This window comes from Heptranchias perlo, chromosome 14 (assembly GCF_035084215.1).
Source record: "Heptranchias perlo isolate sHepPer1 chromosome 14, sHepPer1.hap1, whole genome shotgun sequence".
Taxonomy (NCBI): Eukaryota; Metazoa; Chordata; class Chondrichthyes; order Hexanchiformes; family Hexanchidae; genus Heptranchias; species Heptranchias perlo.
The window spans coordinates 32,175,918-32,195,827 of NC_090338.1; the positions used below are offsets into that span (position 1 = coordinate 32,175,918).

The 19,910-nt window shown below is 45.5% G+C and overlaps 1 long non-coding RNA gene across 1 annotated transcript in view; it reads left to right on the top strand.

Moving 5' to 3' along the window:
- Positions 1–19,910, top strand: part of LOC137332103 (uncharacterized) — a 71,382-nt gene that overhangs the window by 28,331 nt on the left and 23,141 nt on the right. Inside the window, exon 2 of the long non-coding RNA XR_010965582.1 lies at positions 3,513–3,602. This is a non-coding gene — a long non-coding RNA (uncharacterized lncRNA). The remainder of the gene's footprint in view (positions 1–3,512; positions 3,603–19,910) is intronic.

Consider the following 19,910-nt stretch of genomic DNA (forward strand, 5'->3'; position numbering starts at 1 on the left):
AACACTTTACTATTTCTTTTTATATTCCTTGATATTTGAATTTCGTAGTTTCTCTTTGCTTTCCTAATTGTTTTTTTGACTACTTTCCTAACCATTTCATATTCCCTTTTGTCAACCTTTCCTTTGCTGTCTATGTACTTAATGTATGTCTTTTTCTTTAGTTTAATTTTTGTCCTTATTTCTTTATTCATCCATGGTGTATCATTACTGACTGGTTTGTTCCTGCTTTTTAGTGGGATATATTTCTCCTGGACTCTATTGATCACTGTTTTTAATGTTTCCCAATGCTGTTCTATTTTTTTGTTTGTCAGTAAATTTTTCCAGTTTATTTTCCCTAGTTCCATTTTCATCCCCTTAAAATCAGCTTTTTTCTAATTTAGTTTTGATCTTTGCCTTATGTCCTTCTCAATCTTTATCTTAAACCTTATTAAATTGTGATCACTATTGCCTAGATGTTCCCCTACATTTACTTCTCTATCTGTTCTGGTTCATTTCCCAGTACTAGATTCTGCAGTGTTTCCTCTCTTGTTGGGATTCTTACATATTAGGTAAGAAAGGAATCCTGCATGTATTGTAAAAACTCCATTCTCTGCACGCCTTTACCTACTTCCTCTTGCCAGTTTATTTGGCGGTAGTGTGAGATTTTACTCTCAGTTGCTGATAATTGACCTGACTCTAATTTGATAAAAAGGTGCTTTATTGAAATTCACAAAATGACCAACACATCCAGTGCTGGGGCAGTGGTTTACAACACAGAGCAAGAGATTATATCACCTGGTCCACATTGGGTAGAGTTGTGTCCACCTCAGGAGTCTTGAAAAAAGCACGCTTTCCACCCCGCCTGGGGTATCCTCATCAATTCACACATCTTCTGCCTCACCAGAGGTGACCTCTTCGACCCCTCGTCCTCAGTCCTGCTCCGCCAGGAGCCTCTTCTCACTGTATGGTGGGCCTCCAAAGTCAGCCATAGTTACGTTACTCCTGCTAAGTCTCTACAACCTAATATCAGTGCAAGGTGCTCCTTTTAAGTCACTTTTGGGGGTAGGCCCAGGGCCAGCTATTGACAAGGGTCCTTGCCCTATTGGGATCTTCCGAAAAAGTGCAGTGTCCAATGGTGCCTCGAGTTCTTTGTCTATTTAAGAAAAAGGGGTCAGCCTCCCTGTTATCTTCCACCTTTCAGAGGACTGCAAAAGCAGCTTGTGTCCCATCTCTGGTCTTAATCAATCAAGACTTTACACAATGGCTTGAGACTGTTTTTGCCTCATGTTATCGGGTCTTGCCCCTGTGCCAAGGCTGGGAATCCATGGTTCCCACGGCCTCCCCTGACTCCCTCAGATTCCAGACCAGGTCCTCCCTTGACTCCTTCAAATTCCAAGCCAGGTTTTATGGGCCTGCCTTGTAAGGCTCCATTATTTATAGTATCCAGTATCTGATAAGGGTCCCAGCTCCAACCGAGTCAGGATTGTTTGTCTATTTCATCTTTTAGCCTGTATGCATGAACAAGCCAGAAGCTGGAATGCTGAAGCTGGGTGTCTTTCTTGCAAATTGCTGTAATCCGAGAGCCTCCTGCCCTAATATCAGTCCTGCTCAATTCATACATCCAGCACCAGAGTATTTAATTACATACAATCATATAAAAGAAAAAGATACACGTGCAGATACCATTATAGCTATTTCACTTGCCCACTGTACTATGAGCAAGGGTACAATCTTACAGTAGTTAAAATCTCCCATGATTATTATTTGATGTCCTTTATTCATTTCATATATTTGCTTACATATTTCTTCCTCTGCCTCCTTTCCACTATTAGGTGGTCTGTAGTTTATGCCTATTTGCACGATCGATCCCTTATCTTTTATTTCAATCCATATGGATTCTGTTTCTAGCCTTCTGTTTTTTATGTTCCTTTTTTTCTACTGCCGTTATGTTTTCTCTAATTAGTATAGCTACTCCACCCCCTTCCTTCCCTATCCTTTCTGATTATATTATAGCCTGCAGTATTTAGTTGCCATTCCTGGTCTTTATATAGCCATGTTTCAGTTATTCCTGCTACATCTGGTTCCACGCTACAAATTATTGCTTCCAGTTCCCCCCGTTTTATTTTGGATGCTGTGTATATTGCTGTGTAGACAGTTTAATTCATCTTTAATAATTGTTCCTTTTATTTTATTTTTATCAGTCCTTTTATACTTGTGTTTTATAACTGTATTTGTTCCGTGACCATTTTTGTTATCTTTATTCCTTACCCTGGTCTGACCTTTACTCTCATCTCCTGTTTCTTTTATCCTTAGGCTTTTATTATTGCTACCAGATCCCTCCCCCCATCTTGATAGTTTAAAGTCTTATCCACCACCCTATTTATCCTTTCCGCTAGAACACTGGACCCATTCTGGTTCAGATGGAGCTCATCCCAGAAGTACAGCTCCTTCCTGTCCCAGTACTGGTGCCAGTGTCCCATGAAATGAAACCCCTCATTCCCACACTAGTCTTTCAGCCACGCATTCACCCTTCCGATCTGCCTATCCCTATGCCAATTAGCACTGGTCTAGTTTAGTAATCCTGAGATTACCACCCGTGAGGTCCTGATTTTAAATTTAGTTCCTAGCTTCTGATGTTCCCTTAGCAGGACATCCTCTTTGTTCTTCCTTATGTCATTGGTGCCGACATGGACAATAACAACTGGAACCTCCCCTTTCCTTTCCACATTGCTCTCCAGTTGCTCTGAGACGTCTTTTACCCTTGCACCAGGTAGGCAACGCACCCTCCTGAACTCTCAGTCGCAACTGCAGAGGATGCTATCTATTCCCCTGATTATAGTATCCCCTATGACTAGAACCTTTCTATTCTGATCCTCCCCCCTTGGACTGCCTCCTGCTCCATGGAGCTATGGTTAGCATTCTGGGCATCATCCCTGCAGCCTTCCTCCTTTTCCTCACAGGTATCAAGTACCTCGTGCCTGTTGGATAGGACCAGTGTCTGCGGAACTTTCTTCTCTACCTCCCCCTCCCTTGTGTGTCGAGGTGTCTCTAACTTGCACTCCAGCTCAAAAACTCTGAGCCGAATTGTCTCAAGCCAGAGACATTTACTGCATATAATGGTGTCTACATTTGCAGAAATAAAATCGTACATATACATTTTCTAAAAGTGAACTCTATCAAAAACTAGTTCTCATCTTATGTCTGTAATTTGCATCAGACTACAGTTGTCACAGTTGAGTCCAGGGATACTGCAAAATCAGATATGCTTCTTGCTTCAGTCCCTGTTTTTAGTCAATGTAATATTTTCAAATTACATATTAAAATTGTAAGATAAATTGTTTTTGTAGCTGTTATATTAAAGAAAACAAATTGGTGTTTTAAAAGCTGAAATTACCTTATTCAGCAGTGTATAACAGTAAACTTGAGTTCCTGCCCATTATCTGTATGCCGAACTTTGGCATTGCTTTGTAATCTAACCAATAACAGGGTGGCATAAAAAGCACTGTATAATATGCTATTTCTTCTGTAAACAGGACATCTATTTCCTTGATGATACTTAAACTAAACTCTATCAAGTTACTCCACGGACTCATTTATCCAAGAATCAGCAGCTCTAAATTGAGGTACAGAACATTTGCTGCTATTACACTTAATGGTCAGAAGATGGCAGTAGAAACCAAGGCATAGTGTCATGTGTAAACAATTTTACAACACCAAGTTATAGTCCAACAATTTTTATTTGAAATCTACAAGCTTTCGGAGGCTTCCTCCTTCGTCAGGTAAATGTTCAGGAGCTCCTCGAAGCCTATGCATTTATACATATAGAACAATACATGGTGTTTACAGACTGACCCTGCAACTGCCCGTTGCCAAGGCAATCACCGTGTTCAGACAGAGAGGTGTCACCTACAGAACCCCTGAATACACATTCAACAAAAAAACAAACAGGAAAAAAAAACAGAGAGAGGCAGAAACATCCGGAAGGCAGAGAAAGCCAGCAAATGACCCATTATATTAAAAACAGATAGCTTTTGTTCACAGGTGGGGTAACGTGTAGCGTGACATGAACCCAAGATCCCGGTTGAGGCCGTCCTCATGGGTGCGGAACTTGGCTATCAATTTCTGCTCGACGATTTTGCGTTGTCGTGTGTCTCGAAGGCCGCCTTGGAGAACGCTTACCCGAAGATCGGTGACTGAATGTCCCTGACTGCTGAAGTGTTCCCCGACTGGGAGGGAACCCTCCTGTCTGGCGATTGTTGCGCGGTGTCCGTTCATCCGTTGTCGCAGTGTCTGCATGGTCTCGCCAATGTACCATGCTCCGGGGCATCCTTTCCTGCAACGTATGAGGTAGACAACGTTGGCCGAGTCACAGGAGTATGAACCATGCACCTGGTGGGTGGTGTCCTCTCGTGTGATGGTGGTATCTGTGTCGATGATCTGGCATGTCTCCGCAGCCTTCAACATGTCATCAATGACGACGAACACCTCGCTATGGCCTTCTCCACACCTCCACTACTCGCCTTTAAACAGCCACCCAACCTCAAACAGACTATCGTTCGCAGCAAATTACCCAGCTTTCAGGAGAACAGCGTCCACGACACCACACAACCCTGCCACGGTAACCGCTGCAAGACATGCCAGATCATCGACACAGATACCACCATCACACGAGAGGACACCACCCACCAGGTGCATGGTTCATACTCCTGTGACTCGGCCAACGTTGTCTACCTCATACGTTGCAGGAAAGCATGGTACATTGGCGAGACCATGCAGACACTGCGACAACGGATGAACGGACACTGCGCAACAATCGCCAGACAGGAGGGTTCCCTCCCAGTCGGGGAACACTTCAGCAGTCAGGGACATTCAGTCACCGATCTTCGGGTAAGCGTTCTCCAAGGCGGCCTTCGAGACACACGACAACGCAAAATCGTCGAGCAGAAATTGATAGCCAAGTTCCGCACCCATGAGGACGGCCTCAACCGGGATCTTGGGTTCATGTCACGCTACACGTTACCCCACCTGCGAACATAAGCTATCTGTTTTTAATATAATGGGTCATTTGCTGGCTTTCTCTGCCTTCCGGATGTTTCTGCCTCTCTCTGTTTTTTTTTCCTGTTTGTTTTTTTGTTGAATGTGTATTCAGGGGTTCTGTAGGTGACACCTCTCTGTCTGAACACGGTGATTGCCTTGGCAACGGGCAGTTGCAGGGGCAGTCTGTAAACACCATGTATTGTTCTATATGTATAAATGCGTAGGCTTCGAGGAGCTCCTGAACATTTACCTGACGAAGGAGGAAGCCTCCGAAAGCTTGTAGATTTCAAATAAGAATTGTTGGACTATAACTTGGTGTTGTAAAATTGTTTACAATTGTCAACCTCAGTCCATCACCGGCATCTCCACATAGTGTCATGTGAAGGAAGTATTTTGAGAACAATAAATAGTAGATACAGTTTTCAGTTGGATTACAAGGGGTGTTAATGAACCTCACCAAATTCTTGTAATCATTGTATCTTCTTGTCAATAAGATATACAGTCCAGTAACACTAAATTACATATAGCACTGCATCATAAATATCAAATGAAACAAGTACTATCATGTTTTGTTTCATTCCATCATTATAAAACTTAGTTTAACTACTGAATAGTGCAGCAAGTACAAGGCAATAATCTTGTCAAGAGGTTTCATCTTTTGCTAATAAGTAGTGCTTTACATAGTTAAAAAGCAATAGAATGGCTGTGATGACAATAAGCTCATAATACACAAGATAGCAATATAATTAAGGATGGGAAAGGCCATTTGGCCCATCTTAGTTCATCCATCCTAAAACATCAGAATTTGTTCTATAACAGATGAGTATTATCATCCAGTTTAAGCTCAGACTCTCATTTGGTTTACTCACATATTATCCTTTTTCTCTTTCTCATCTGGCTGTGTGTATGTCTCCTTCGCTTCTCTCGTTTTTGTCTCTTTCTGTCCTTTTTCCCTTCGGTGTCTCTTTTTTGGTTCACTGTATCTTTCCTTTTTCTGTTTTTTTTCATCGCTCTTCTTAACTGCTTCTCTCTCTATCTCCTGCTTCACCCTTTCTCCTCCTGCTTTACTCTCTTTTACTTTTCTTGTCCTCTTCTGTTTCTCTCTCTTGCTTCTCTCTCTCTCATGCCCATTTCTCTCTCTTGCTTCTCTCCCTTTCCAAATAAAGTCTTTTCTGAGCTTCTTTGTATTGTGGTCCTTACTTACCTTACATTGCTATCCCACTTCTTGCAGTTCTCAAGGGCGTTAAAAAAATCTGCTGATTTTGGTTAGCAAACACTGACCTACTGTCTGGGCTGGGAAAACACTGACTGTCAGTGGGAAATGCTGACAGTTGCCATGTATGCAGCACAACTAGCTGGCTTTCTGACACTGCGTCACATAGCAGTAGTAAGATATTTTATTGCCATAATTCATCATATGGTTAATTCCCAAATCTAGTCAGGACAAAAGCAGCAAGTCAAGGGAATACACTGCCCACAGGGAGAAAAAAAATCAAGAGATTATTCAAATTCTTGCATACCTCCTAGGAACAGGTTACAGGTTATCTCCTTATTCGCTCTGGGACTGAACGAAAAGAAAAATAAGATGTGGGAAGAAAGACCTTCTACAATGAACAGATAAAACTGGGCTTTGTAAATGGGAAATATTGGATTTTAATAGAAAATTAAAGCTGTAAGATTGTTTGCAGATTATCAGAACATAACTAACTGGGTCAGGATATCTTGAAAACTTTAAGGCCCAGATTTTAACCCTGCTCACCGGACAGGAACGGGGCGAGTGAGAAGTTAAAATTATGGGAATCAACTTACCGCACCTTTCACACCAGAAACCAGAGATCGCGATTTTAACTGTGTCACTGACTGAGATGCCTGAGAAATATATTCCCTGCCTAACAGCATTGTGGGAGCACGTTCACCATACAGGCTGCAGCAGTTCAAGAAGAAGGCCCACCAACACCTTCTCAGGAAAATTAGGGATGGGCAGTAAATGCCAACCTTGCAAGCAACGCCCACATTCTGAGAATTAATAAGTAAAAACATTGCATAATCAGAATGCCACTAGTGCTTGTTTTGCAGTTACAAGTAAGGTAATTCAGTAACTTTTCGACAGAAAAGCAATATAGGAGATGAAACTTTGAACTTATTGCTGAGTTTTTAAACAGTCATTACAGGTAACAAACACAAGGTACAAGTTTACAAAGCACAAGTGTAAGCCTTGTGAGTCTTATCTTGCAGATTTACCTGACTAAAAAATGTTTAAGCAAGTATGGCTAGAAATCCACAGGCTTAACATCCAAGCATAATTACCAGGATGAACTGCTGGGAATCTCTACATTGAATCTGGAAAAGAAGATCCTGTTTCACCAGCCTGGCTACATGTTTTGAAGAAGTGACTAAGTTGGTGGATGTCCGAAGCGTTGTGTAACTTTGATTTTCAAAAAACCTTTAACAAGGTGCCACACAAGAGGACTACTAAATAAGGTTGAGTGCTGTGGGATTAGTGGGCAGATTTTGGATTAGATAAGGAACCGGCTGCATTCTGGTAGACAGAAGGTAGCTATTAATGGTGGTGGTTCTGTAAAAGGACCGGTCACTAGTGGAGTCCTTCAGGGATCAGTGTTAGGGCTGTTGCTCTTCACCATCTTTATCAATGAACTAAATGAAGGCATTGGAGGAAAATTCGCAATTTCACAGATGATACAAAGATATGTGCAGGTGTAAGGACTTTAGTTGAGAAAAATAGATTGCGAGCAGATCTGGATGTAATGCGGAAATAAGCCTGTATCTGGCAAATGTCTTTTAGTATTGATAAATGTGGCATTATGCACATGGGTAGGATCAATGGCAAATATTCATGTGAACGTGATGTGCCCGCTATACGCGATGGCTGGTATAACGGGGTAGCATTAAAAATAATTTCAATTACAGTTTTAAAGACTGCCAGAGAGAGGACAGTTAAAATTCAGGCTGCAGCATGTGATAGCTGAAACAACAATAAAAACAAAAATGCCGAAAAAAAAACAGCGGGCCTGCTGGTACCTGAACGAGAACAGATGGGCTCATGTTTCAGATAACTATACATCTGGACATTACTAACTTTATTACAAACACCAATGGTTCAACAAGTGATTTAATCTGTTGCATTTAAGCTAATGGACTGTGGGCACAAATTCACTGGAGAGGTAAAAGAGTTCTCTCTTTGCTTTGGTCAGTCTGCTCGAAATAAACGGAGCACTTAAGACGCTATAACCAGCGACTTTGAAATTGACGTTAATGCAAATGGATAATGGTTATCAATTTTTGGCCGATATAAGCAACCGCACATTCTAAAAGTGGGCGTTTTAAGTGGTCAGGACTGTACACCATGCAGGGTTGCGTGCTCAAGGCTGTTGATCCAGTTTTGTTCCCATCACATGGTGGGCGATATAGAGGCCCCGGACGAAAGATCAGAAGAGGGTCTTTACGTTTATTCCTAGTTTGAAGACACATAGTTACCACAATAACGTTAGAGAGTTGGAGTTTTTTACTCTAGAAACACGTAAACCTCGAGGAGATTTAATTTAGGTCTTTAAAACAATGAAAGGATTAGTCTCGTTCCTCAGTGGTCGAGCTCTAATTTTAAAATTATGTCCCCTTGTTCTTGATTACACAACAGAGGAAATAGTTTCTCAGCATCTACTCTATCAAATCCTTTTAACATTTTAAACACCTCAATCAGATAATCCCTCAATCTTGTATACTCAAGGGAATACAAGCCATGTTAATGCAACCTGTCCTGATAATTTAACCCTCTAAGCCCTGGTATCATTCTGGTGAACCTGTGCAGCACCCACTCAAGGCCAATATATCCTTCCTGAAATGCGGTGCCCAAAACTGAATGCTGTACTCCAGATGGGGTCTGACCAATGCTCTATACAACTGAAGCATAACATCCTCCCCTTTGTATTCCAGCCCCCTTGAGGTACAATATTCTCAGAGGTCGGGTTTGGGGTAGTAATTGGGGGAAATTATGTAAAGCTCTTGGTCACGCCCACCTGCCTCTATTTACATCAGCAGGGCGGGCAGGCAGCAATCTAGCAGGTTTTAAGGAGAAGAATTTTGGTGCAATTATTGGGGGCAGTATTGTGACGATAGGCCATATTGTCCCATTTTACTAGGTTTAACAACCCACCATCTTAAACTGGGTGATAAAAAGGAGGAAGATCAAACCCATTGTCTCTAAACATATGGTTTATTAGCCAAAGCTATAATTTAGTTTAGTTTCCCTCCCACCAGTGCTATTTAAAGGGACCATGCAGGATTTACAGATGAGTGGCTGGATTATTGCTTCTGGCTGCCGAGACATTTGTAACTGTTTTTGGAGGTCTCCTATACTTGAATACTAGGACGCGGAGACATAGCCTAACAATTAGAGTCAGAACGTGCAGGAGTGTAGTTAGGAAAAACTTCTACATGCAAAGGGTGGGAGAAGTTTGGAACACTCTTCTGCAAACGATAGTTGATGCTAGCTCAATTGTGAATTCTAAATCTGAGATTGATAGGTTTCTGTGAACCAAGGATATTAAGGGATGTGGGGTATATGGAGTTAGGTCACAAGTCCACCATGATCTCATTGAATGGCGGAACAGGCTCGAGGAGCTAAATGCCACTGCCACTTGCTGTCTCTTGTTATGCTCCACTTTCTCCTGCAAGAAAGCGAGGCGTGTGTCTGGGTGATGTGCCTGTCATGGTTGAATAGCTGCCAGATTGTGTGGCCTGTGAGTTGTGGGTGGGCAATTTGCAACAGTGGTAATGTGTAAGGGTGAGAGGAAGCATCTGATTGGAAGAGCTGAGTACTGATGGAAAGAGTTTGTTGGGATGTGGGTGATGGGGGTGTAGTGTGTGGAGCAGTGGATGTGGCTAGTGGTGTTGTTGGTAGGAGACACCACTTGACAGTTGACTTCACTCACCTTGACCACACATGTCAAAGCATTGAATTTCTTCCTGCACTGCATCCATGATCATGGTGCTGTGCTCCTGACATTGACTTCGTCCCCCACTGCCTTTTGGTTATATATCTGGAGGGCTTCTTGTGCCCCCCACCCTGCGGATATAGGATGCCCCTCCTTCTGTCCACCTCTTGCACCAAGGTCTCTAGTGCATCATCTGAGAACCTTAGTGCAAGCACTCTCACAGGCCTGGTACAAACTCAGATTGGCAGATTGGTGAGTTCTGGCATGCAGATTGGAGGATGTGGGATTTAGTAGTGCGCAACCTTTATTCAATGTTTTAACATAACTCATCAATGTGTTATCATAGGGACGGGACCTGCATCTGTGTTTTACGTGTGCGATGTCTGATCTCTAGACAGACTCGGTGCATACAGCAGACTATTGCTTTTAGCATGTAACAGTTACCGGCTACATTTAAGCGATCTTAAGAGACATCCTCCCTTTAAGAGATTGGGGCTCCCCCTGCTGGTGGAAAGTGCAAATTGCATTGAATCCTCATTCAACACTGATTTCCAATACAGCTTGCAGGTAAGTCCTCAGGCCTCGCGAAAGTCTCATCCAGCCTGTACAGGGGCCATTGGGTGCGGGTTAATCGCGGATCACGCCCAATAATAGGCCTTATCGACCTTTTCCCCCAAACTGCCATCTGGCTATTGACTGTGGACTGAAGACTGGATGCCAGTATAATTCAGTTAGAGGAAATCTCTGTTCCCCTCAAGCTGTCATTCACAGAGAGCTCCAGCTAATCAATGACTTTACACTTTTTTAAATTTCTCAGAAAGGGCTGTCAATCAAAGTTACTACCCAGGCTAGGACTTATCCTTTGATCTGTGACCGTGTGGCTTGTGAGCACCTGCAGAGGCTGGAACAAAGAAAATGACTGCACGTCTCATAAATACATGAGAGCAGATAGCCATTCATTGATATTAAAATAAAGCAATCTTTGACATGGCAAGTCTGCATGTCAATGAATGCTAAAGCTCTGGCCAGTTGTCTCCTGGAATTTACTAGTCTGATCAATCTGCACTTATTAAGAACACCACAGTCAACTGGTCTGGAACAATGTGTTTTCCTTTGATAAATATCATGTTTTAACCCCTTACATGCTGATACTAACAATACAAAATATAAGTTAAGAAATTCAGCATTGACAAAAAAGTATAGCTCTGAAATTCCTGGGTTCCATGAGGCTGAAAAGCAAGATTTCCACCTGGGGAGAGCCAGGTATTGGGGCAAAATCCAGTCACGCCAGGATTCCACCCCATTTACACTGGCCCTTTAAATTCAGGTGGAGGGGCCATGGGTAGATCTCCCGCCCACCCTGTACCCCTCACACACATCTGTACATCTGTACATCTGAGGAACTATTAAACTCCCTCAGCAAATCCCCCCACTCTGCCTTTGTAAGGTCTCAGTAGAAGTCACTCCAGCTAAGAGCTGGCGCAAGTACCACTGAGGCCCCAAGAAAGGCCCCAGAAGCTCCTGAGAGAAAATGTCTACATTTTGCTCTTTTAGGAACAAAAAATAAACCAACTGGTAGCAATTCTTCAACTCAGGAACGGCCTCAGGATCCCCTGTCAGAGTGGTTGGATACCCATTGTCGGAGTGGCTGGGTGTCTCCTGTCGGAGTGACTGGGTGCCCCCTGTCGGAGTGACTGGGTGCCCCCTGTCGGAGTGACTGGGTGCCCCCTGTCGGAGTGACTGGGTGTCCCCTGTCAGAGTGGTTGGATACCCATTGTCGGAGTGACTGGGTGCCCCCTGTCGGAGTGACTGGGTGCCCCCTGTCGGAGTGACTGGGTGACCCCTGTCGGAGTGACTGGGTGCCCCCTGTCGGAGTGACTGGGTGTCCCCTGTCGGAGTGCTTGGGTGTCCCCTGTCGGAGTGACTGGGTGCCCCCTGTCGGAGTGACTGGGTGCCCCCTGTCGGAGTGACTGGGTGCCCCCTGTCGGAGTGACTGGGTGCCCCCTGTCGGAGTGACTGGGTGCCCCCTGTCGGAGTGCTTGGGTGTCCCCTGTCGGAGTGACTAGGTGCCCCCTGTCGGAGTGACTGGGTGCCCCCTGTCGGAGTGACTGGGTGCCCCCTGTCGGAGTGACTGGGTGCCCCCTGTCGGAGTGCTTGGGTGTCCCCTGTCGGAGTGACTGGGTGCCCCCTGTCGGAGTGACTGGGTGCCTCCTGTCGGAGTGGCTGTGTGACCCCTGTCGGAGTGACTGGGTGCCTCCTGTCGGAGTGTCTGGGTGCCTCATGCCGGAGTGTCTGGGTGCCCCCTGTCAGAGTGGCTGGGTGCCCCCTGTCGGAGTGGCTGGGTGCCCTCTGTCGGAGTGACTGGGTGCCCCCTGTCGGAGTGGCTGGGTGCCTCATGCCGGAGTGTCTGGGTGCCCCCTGTCGGAGTGACTGGGTGCCCCCTGTCGGAGTGGCTGGGTGCCTCCTGTCGGAGTGGCTGGGTGCCCTCTTTCGGAGTGACTGGGTGCCCTCTGTCGGAGTGACTGGGTGCCCTCTGTCGGAGTGACTGGGTGCCCTCTGTCGGAGTGGCTGTGTGCCCACTGTCGGAGTGACTGGGTTCCTCCTGTCGGAGTCACTGGGTGTCCCCTGTCAGAGTGGCTGTGTGCCTCATGCCGGAGTGACTGGGTGCCCCCTGTCGGAGTGACTGGGTGCCCCCTGTTGGAGTGACTGGGTGCCTCATGCCGGAGTGACTGGGTGCCCCCTGTTGGAGTGACTGGGTGCCCCCTGTCGGAGTGACTGGGTGCCTCATGCCGGAGTGACTGGGTGCCCCCTGTTGGAGTGACTGGGTGCCCCCTGTCGGAGTGACTGGGTGCCTCATGCCGGAGTGACTGGGTGCCCCCTGTCGGAGTGACAGGATGCCCCCTGTCGGAGTGACTGGGTGCCTCATGCCGGAGTGACTGGGTGCCCCCTGTTGGAGTGACTGTGTGCCTCCTGTCGGAGTGACTGGGTGCCTCATGCCGGAGTGACTGGGTGCCCCCTGTTGGAGTGACTGGGTGCCCCCTGTCGGAGTGACTGGGTGCCCCCTGTTGGAGTGACTGGGTGCCTCATGCCGGAGTGACTGGGTGCCACGCTGACATCAGCCAGCAGATTGGAATGTGTGCTTTTGATGCACCCTCCCTTCCCCCCCCACTCCCCAATGTCATTTAAATGACCCCTTCTCCGTGATTTGGGGAGGGGTCTGCAACTTCAGCTGCAGGCGTACGGGGGTTTCAATCTGCCACACTTGCGCTAATGGAGTGGCCAACAAATTTCAGGACTTACATTTTTGTCACAAAGCACATTCCAAACAAACTGTGTTAATCTGTGTACTATTAAAGTACAATAGCATTAACCTCTTTGATTAACAAACATGTAAAGAAGAAATTAAGCACATTCCAGACTTTATCCCCAAATTCCTGTAACTTCAAATAGATGTTTTAGGACCTGCACAAAATAAAAACATTTCAATCCACCGGGAAATTACAATCGTGATCAGAAGGTGGAACGCCAACCACCCCACCCCCTCAATCCCCCCACCTCCAAACCTTTTAGAGGAAGTTTGGTAGAGCATAGAAGTGGAATTTTTCACAATTAACATCATGTAGAGCTGAAACAATGATGGGGGAAGAAAGACTTTCTCTGTTTTATGTAAGAAAATCAGAAACCCATTTATAAAGAACAGATTTAGAAATTCATTAAACATAGCATTCAGAGGCTATCTTTGGCCAAATTGTTCTGATATGATTTACATCATTGAGTCACAAGTCTGTAAATAAAGGTAAAAAGTTTTGCCAAATACTTTCTTTTGTGAATTTTACTGATTGAGATCTGCTGCAGAATTACCAGGAAATTCCATTTTGAAGTTGGAACTGAATGAAAGAGTTAAGCTTTGCTGTGATGACATTAGTACAGCACTTTTTTATTTTTAAAATGTCCTGATGTACAGTGTTGCTTAAAATGATGGATTTTGCTGCTACAGAATGATAAGGTTAGCATTCCAGCAGTTCCTTTACTTCTAAAAAATTATAATTGTGTCCCAACGAAGATGTATTTAACTTCTAAAGTGCCTTGGGCTACATGAGTACAGAATGTGATTCAAGTGTATCTACTGTGTTAGCTATCCATATCCATATGAATACCAGCAAATGGAAAAGTACTGGAGAGGGCGGTACAAATCCCAGGTTTATGTAAAAGGATATTTTAACAGCTCTGGGTTAATCACATACAGGCTCTCACATTCCGGCCTCTGCAGCTGTCAGTGAAACATGTCTCACAGCCTAATAATAGCTTTTTGTTGGGCTTCTCTACAATGCTTTCCACAAAACTGATAAACTTATTAAAAACAATTTGTTACCCTTTTGTAGAGCTTTCTGGCAGGAACAGCATGTCCTGACATGATTTAGCAGCTATCATATTGTCTGATGGGTAGTGGATGCAGGATCCACTGTGATTAAATATTTGCATGCATTATTTTCCGATGTTGTGTTAACTACTTAACAAAAACTTTTGATTAAATTAGTTTGTTTATTAGAGAGATGTGAATGGCACCATCACATTTTGGATAACATAATTTATGTTACACATATTCAAACAGCACTGTAAAGGTTTAATGAAAACTTTTCAGTGGAGACAATATGCTACTTTACCACTTTGTAATTCCATCTATTTTGGACAGAAAATTCTGTGGGATCCACTGGCCTTTGCACCCAAATTTTTAATATGTGATTCTGGTACACAAATTCATAAATCTACTTAAAGTCCCTTTAAAAAGTAACCGTGACAAAATTTCACTATCAGTATTTAGAGACCTCTGTCATCTTATAAACAAACATGCATTTGTGTATTGTAATTATCTAATATTAACCTCGACAAATACAGAAAAGAAAGAACATGCATTTGTACATCTTTCACATCCTCACAACTTCCCAAAATACTTCACAGCCAATGAAGTACTTCTGAAGTGTAGTCACTCTTGTAATGTAAGCCAGGTTAGCAGCCAATTTGTGCACAACAAGGTTACATAAACCACAAATGAGATCAATTACCAGCTAATCTGTTTTTAGTGGTATTGGTTGAGGGATATATGTTGGCTAGGACACCAGGAGAACTCCTCTGCTCTTCAAATAGGCCCGGATCTTTTACATTTACCTGAGAGGGCAGTCAGGTCCTCAATTTAACATCTCATCAAAATGATAGCACACCTGACAGTGCAACACTCCCTCAGTATTGCAATGAAGTGTCAACCTAAATTATATGGGCAAGTCTCTGGCCTGGGGCTTGACCCCAACCCTCTAAATCAGAAGCAAGAGTACTAGCACTGAACTAAGGCTGAGACCATACACAAAACCATTGATTGAAAGGAAATATACACAAAATTGCTTTTATATAGGTTTAGGCAAAAGTGATAGTGGAACATGTTTAGAAAATGTAGGATACTTGCCAACTGAAGATAGTTATTGAAGGACTAATTCAGAAATGTCAGCACTGAGGAAGAACCCATCAACACTGGAGTAATGGGGCTCAATATTCATTTCTATGACACTGCCACAATCCCAACCCATTTTCCTGAGTTGGGAATCATTGGCTATGCAAGGTAAACTCCCGGCGGGGTTCTTTCCACCAAGAGGGTGCCCACTGTTATGAGGGAGCAAAATCCTGGCTATATCACAGTGGGATCACCACTTCAGCTGGGGTTTTAGAGGCTAAAGGGTCCTAAAGAGAAGGAACAATGATTTGCAGCCTCAGCCAACACTGAAGCCTTACATGGTGAGGCTTTGAATTGTCAAAATGGAGGTAAAGGAAGCCTTTATTTTCAAACATCGGGATCATTACTGCCACTACCCTGGCCCTGGCACCAACAAGAGATCCCAGGGAGCAGTAATAATTCGGGCAGATATGGAGGGAAATGGACCAAGAACCCAAGCCTTCCTCCCCGGCTGGTATTTACACACAGCAGGTGGGGAAAGAGCCGCCGAGAGTAGTTCCAGCAGGGGCAAGGGGACTATAACCCAAAGTTAAAATTACTCCCATTAACTTATCTGAATAGAAGGTGTTGTCAGTCATTGGAATTAACTATGGCCTGGCAATTAGGGATGGAGATGTAGAGGGCAATATACTTTCAGTGGGTTTGTGATCACATATGCCTTTTCTTATATAATGTTTCTATGTACTTTTCAGCTATTAATTTCCTCATAAGAGACCCACAAAGTAGCTGTTTCAGAAGTGTTTTTTTCATCCAGAGGCTGCAAGCCAGGAAACAGAAGAGAAGGATGATGGTGTCCAAGAGATTGCAGTATCTTCTATCTTTGGAAACTCTGACACCCACTCACCCACTCCATCATTCAACTTGTCCCTTGCACTCGGCAGCTCACTTACCTTTGCTGACCTTCTGAGGTCATTAAACTTCGTCCAACATTATAACACAGTCCTTGGGTTCATCAATGTACCACAGCCACCTTTTTCCATATGACCCATGTTTCTGCATTTGATGGCTTCTTCCCAACTATTCCAACATCTCTCCTTTGTCTTATTTCTGACAACAAAATTTCAATGTCAGTCTCCTCTTGCAACTGTCATTGTGTTCCCTCTTACCCCTTTAAATGCAGTAAGCTCTTTAAATCTACATGTTACTACTTTGCTCTATCCATTTCTGAGTTTTCTGCCCTCCAGCATATCTGGCGCACTGTGAATGGGACTCATGGCCTCCTCCCACCCAGGCTGACCCTAGCTGACCCCAGGATTTCTGATGGGTCAGTGTCCTTGGATATCAGTGGGCCTGTGGCACTTCCGCCTGTGCATCTGGCGTTCAGGAATTTCAGGGCCTGAAAATCTAAATTCTGTATACAAACAGGCTGATGCTGTGGTAAGAAATATTCCAGTGTGTTTTATGTTGGAATAGGGTACATGCATGAGACTGCGTCTTTTATATAGCTCCTGTTCAATAGTCCAGCACCAAACATGTTGGAGTGCTTGTGTTATCATTAGGAAACAAGAATATGTGCAGATTTGCTTCAGAGTATAAAGGAGCATGGAACTATTAAGAATTTATGCATGATGCCACTTTTTTCTAAGATTGCTCAAAGAGCTTACACTGATAGGTCAACATATAACCCTAACACCTGGGCATTTATCCATTGGGCAGTAACACACATTTATTCCAATATTACAAATATCATTAGACTTTAGGGGGGTTAAATTCAATAAGGCCTGATACCAGGCGCGGGGGTCGCGGTGCACGGTTAACCGGCGCACAGTGTTAGCGATGCAAGCAGCACACGAGATTCGTGTTGCATCCTCATTACCATTACTCCCACATGCAGCCAGCGCTACCCATGCCGTTGAGTGGCTGAACGCACCACCTAAACAACTTGCAGGACACTCACTGACACACTTCCCTCTGTCTTGCAGGAGAAGGTGGCGCATAACAGCTGGCAGACTGAACGATCGGAGGGAGGACAGGCACGCCTACACATCCTTACCCCCCTGGAGGAGACCGCGGCCAGTGGTGGCGCTGGAGGTCCCGCTGAAGGGGGTCTTTGCATACCTAATCCTCCTTCTCGTTTCCCACATCTCCCTCATCCCACAATCTTTTCTGAGGCAAGCACTGCAGATGGTGTCAGCACACCGTCTTACTCACAACTGTCCCCGCTCTACAACTCAACCCATCTCCCTTTGTCATTGCAGGTGCCCAAGAACTGGAGCCGGCACCTTCCCGAGTTGGAGGAGGAGGAGCACACCGAGAACGAAACTGCACCGTCACTCAATCTGACACTCGCATCCTCCAGCTCAGATGCTGACACTGCGCAAAGCATAGATGCTAGGTTAGAGGAGGGATCTGCACATGGTGAGACACCAGGCATAAGTGCGCAGGATGGGGTTTGGTGGAACGGATATCACAGATGCCAGCTCACCAGAGGGCGAGGTCGCACAATGGTTCTGCTGCTGAGGCATCAGATGATGACTTCGATGGGCTAGGCTACAGAAGAAGGCTGATGGCGTAAACCACCAAATGCTTGGTGCACTGGAAAGCCTGTGCATAATGACAAGGGGCATGGAGGAGTCCACCTCAAACTTGGCACAGGGCTTTGCACAGAGCTGGGAGCCTATCCTTATCTACATGGAACGGGTGGTCACCTCCATCAGCACACCTTTGGAACCCACCACAAAGCCAATGTCATGGCTTCCATTGCAGCACAGACTGATGTCAAGAAAGGTCTGCATGCGTCAACTGAAGCTCAGACTGCTGCCATGGCAGCTCAGACTGCTGCTATCATGGCTCTGGGTATCACCGTGGAACAGGGCTTCCAGGGCATCACAGTACTCCAGCAATCCGTTCTCCAGCTGATCACTAGGTGTGCTGAGGCGCCGCCCCGTGCGAGTGGCAGTGACGCCATAGCAGTCGAACCTGCTGTCCTCTCTCCAGACGACAGCATTCCTGCTCCCACCCCTGCCACTCCGCCAGTGCCCTTGCTGTTGTCTGTCACTCAGCCAGGCCAGACTGCTACAGCTATGGCGAGATGGTGCAGTCTGAAGCCGGGCCTACCCGGCCCAGAGCTGCTCAAGGTTGTCCTCCACCACCCATGCTCCAGCCACTGGGGATGCACCTCATAGGAGCACTAGGAAAGGAAAAGGCACACAAACAACAGACACTAAGGGAATGCACAAGGATGAATAGTGTAATGTTTAATACTACAGTTAATGTGTTACGTTATAAATATGGATTTGAAGTCGCTGTTGGTGGTGGTTTTTATTTATGTGATGCGCTGCAGGAGGAAGCAATGTGTAATCATATGGAGGATGATTTGATGGTCATGTGGGAGAGGACAGGTGGGGAGTTCAGGACTATTGTTGACTTGGGAGGTGTCGTTGAGGTTACTGATATCGTTCCTAAATAAGGTGAGCACGCAGAAGCCCTGGCAGACAGGGCCTGAGCATCTTGTTGCCTCCTTGCGTCTTCCTCCTTTTCCTCCTCCGTTTGCTCCCCATCCTCCTCAGCCTCTTCCTCCTCCTCCTCTGCTTCTGGCTCAGGGTCTTGGCGGATAGACGGTGACAAGGGCTGTGCCCTCATAAGGGCGAGGTTGTGCAGCATTTTGCAAACCATGATGAATCTTGACACCCGCTCAGCGGAGTACTGCAGGGCTCCACCAGAACAGTCCAGGCAGCGGAAGTGTTGCTTTAGGAGGCCTACGGTGAGCTCGACAACGTTCTGTGTGGCCACGTGGCTCTCGTTGTAGGCCTACTTTGCACATCTGTGTGCGTGTGTGCCTGACCGGAGACATGAGCCACCTCATGAGGGGATAGCCCTTGTCACCCAGTAACCAGCCTTCAACTTGCCGAGCCGGTGCAAAGATAGTTGGGACGTTGGACTGCCAAATAATGAAGACGTCGTGACTGCTGCCAGGGTAATGTTCACTGACCTGCACGATGCGCTGTGTGTGGTCGCACACCAGCTGCACATTGAGGGAGTGGAACTCCTTTCTGTTCATAAAGATGACCGAGTTGAGATGTGGAGCATGCATGGCTTTATGCGTGCTGTCAATGGCACCCTGCACCATGGGGAAGCCAGCAATGCGAGCAAACCCTCATGGTCACTTGTTCTGCTTCTCTCTGTCAAGAGGAAATGTGGTGAACCTTTTGCGCAGCTTGCACAGTCCCTCCGTGACCTCCCTTATGCAGCAGTGCACTGCAAACTGCCAGACGCTGCACATATTGCCAGCAGAGGCCTGAAAGGATCCAGAGCTGTAAAAGTTCAGCACCACGGTTACCTTGACTGCTACAGGCAATGCTGTCCTTGCCCCGCTCTAAGGCTGCAGTTGTGACTGCAGCAGTTGACATATATCAACGTCACAACCTCTTTGGTGAACCGCAGCCGTCGGATGCACTGATCTTTGCTCATGTTGAGGTAAGAGTGCTGTACCTTGAAGG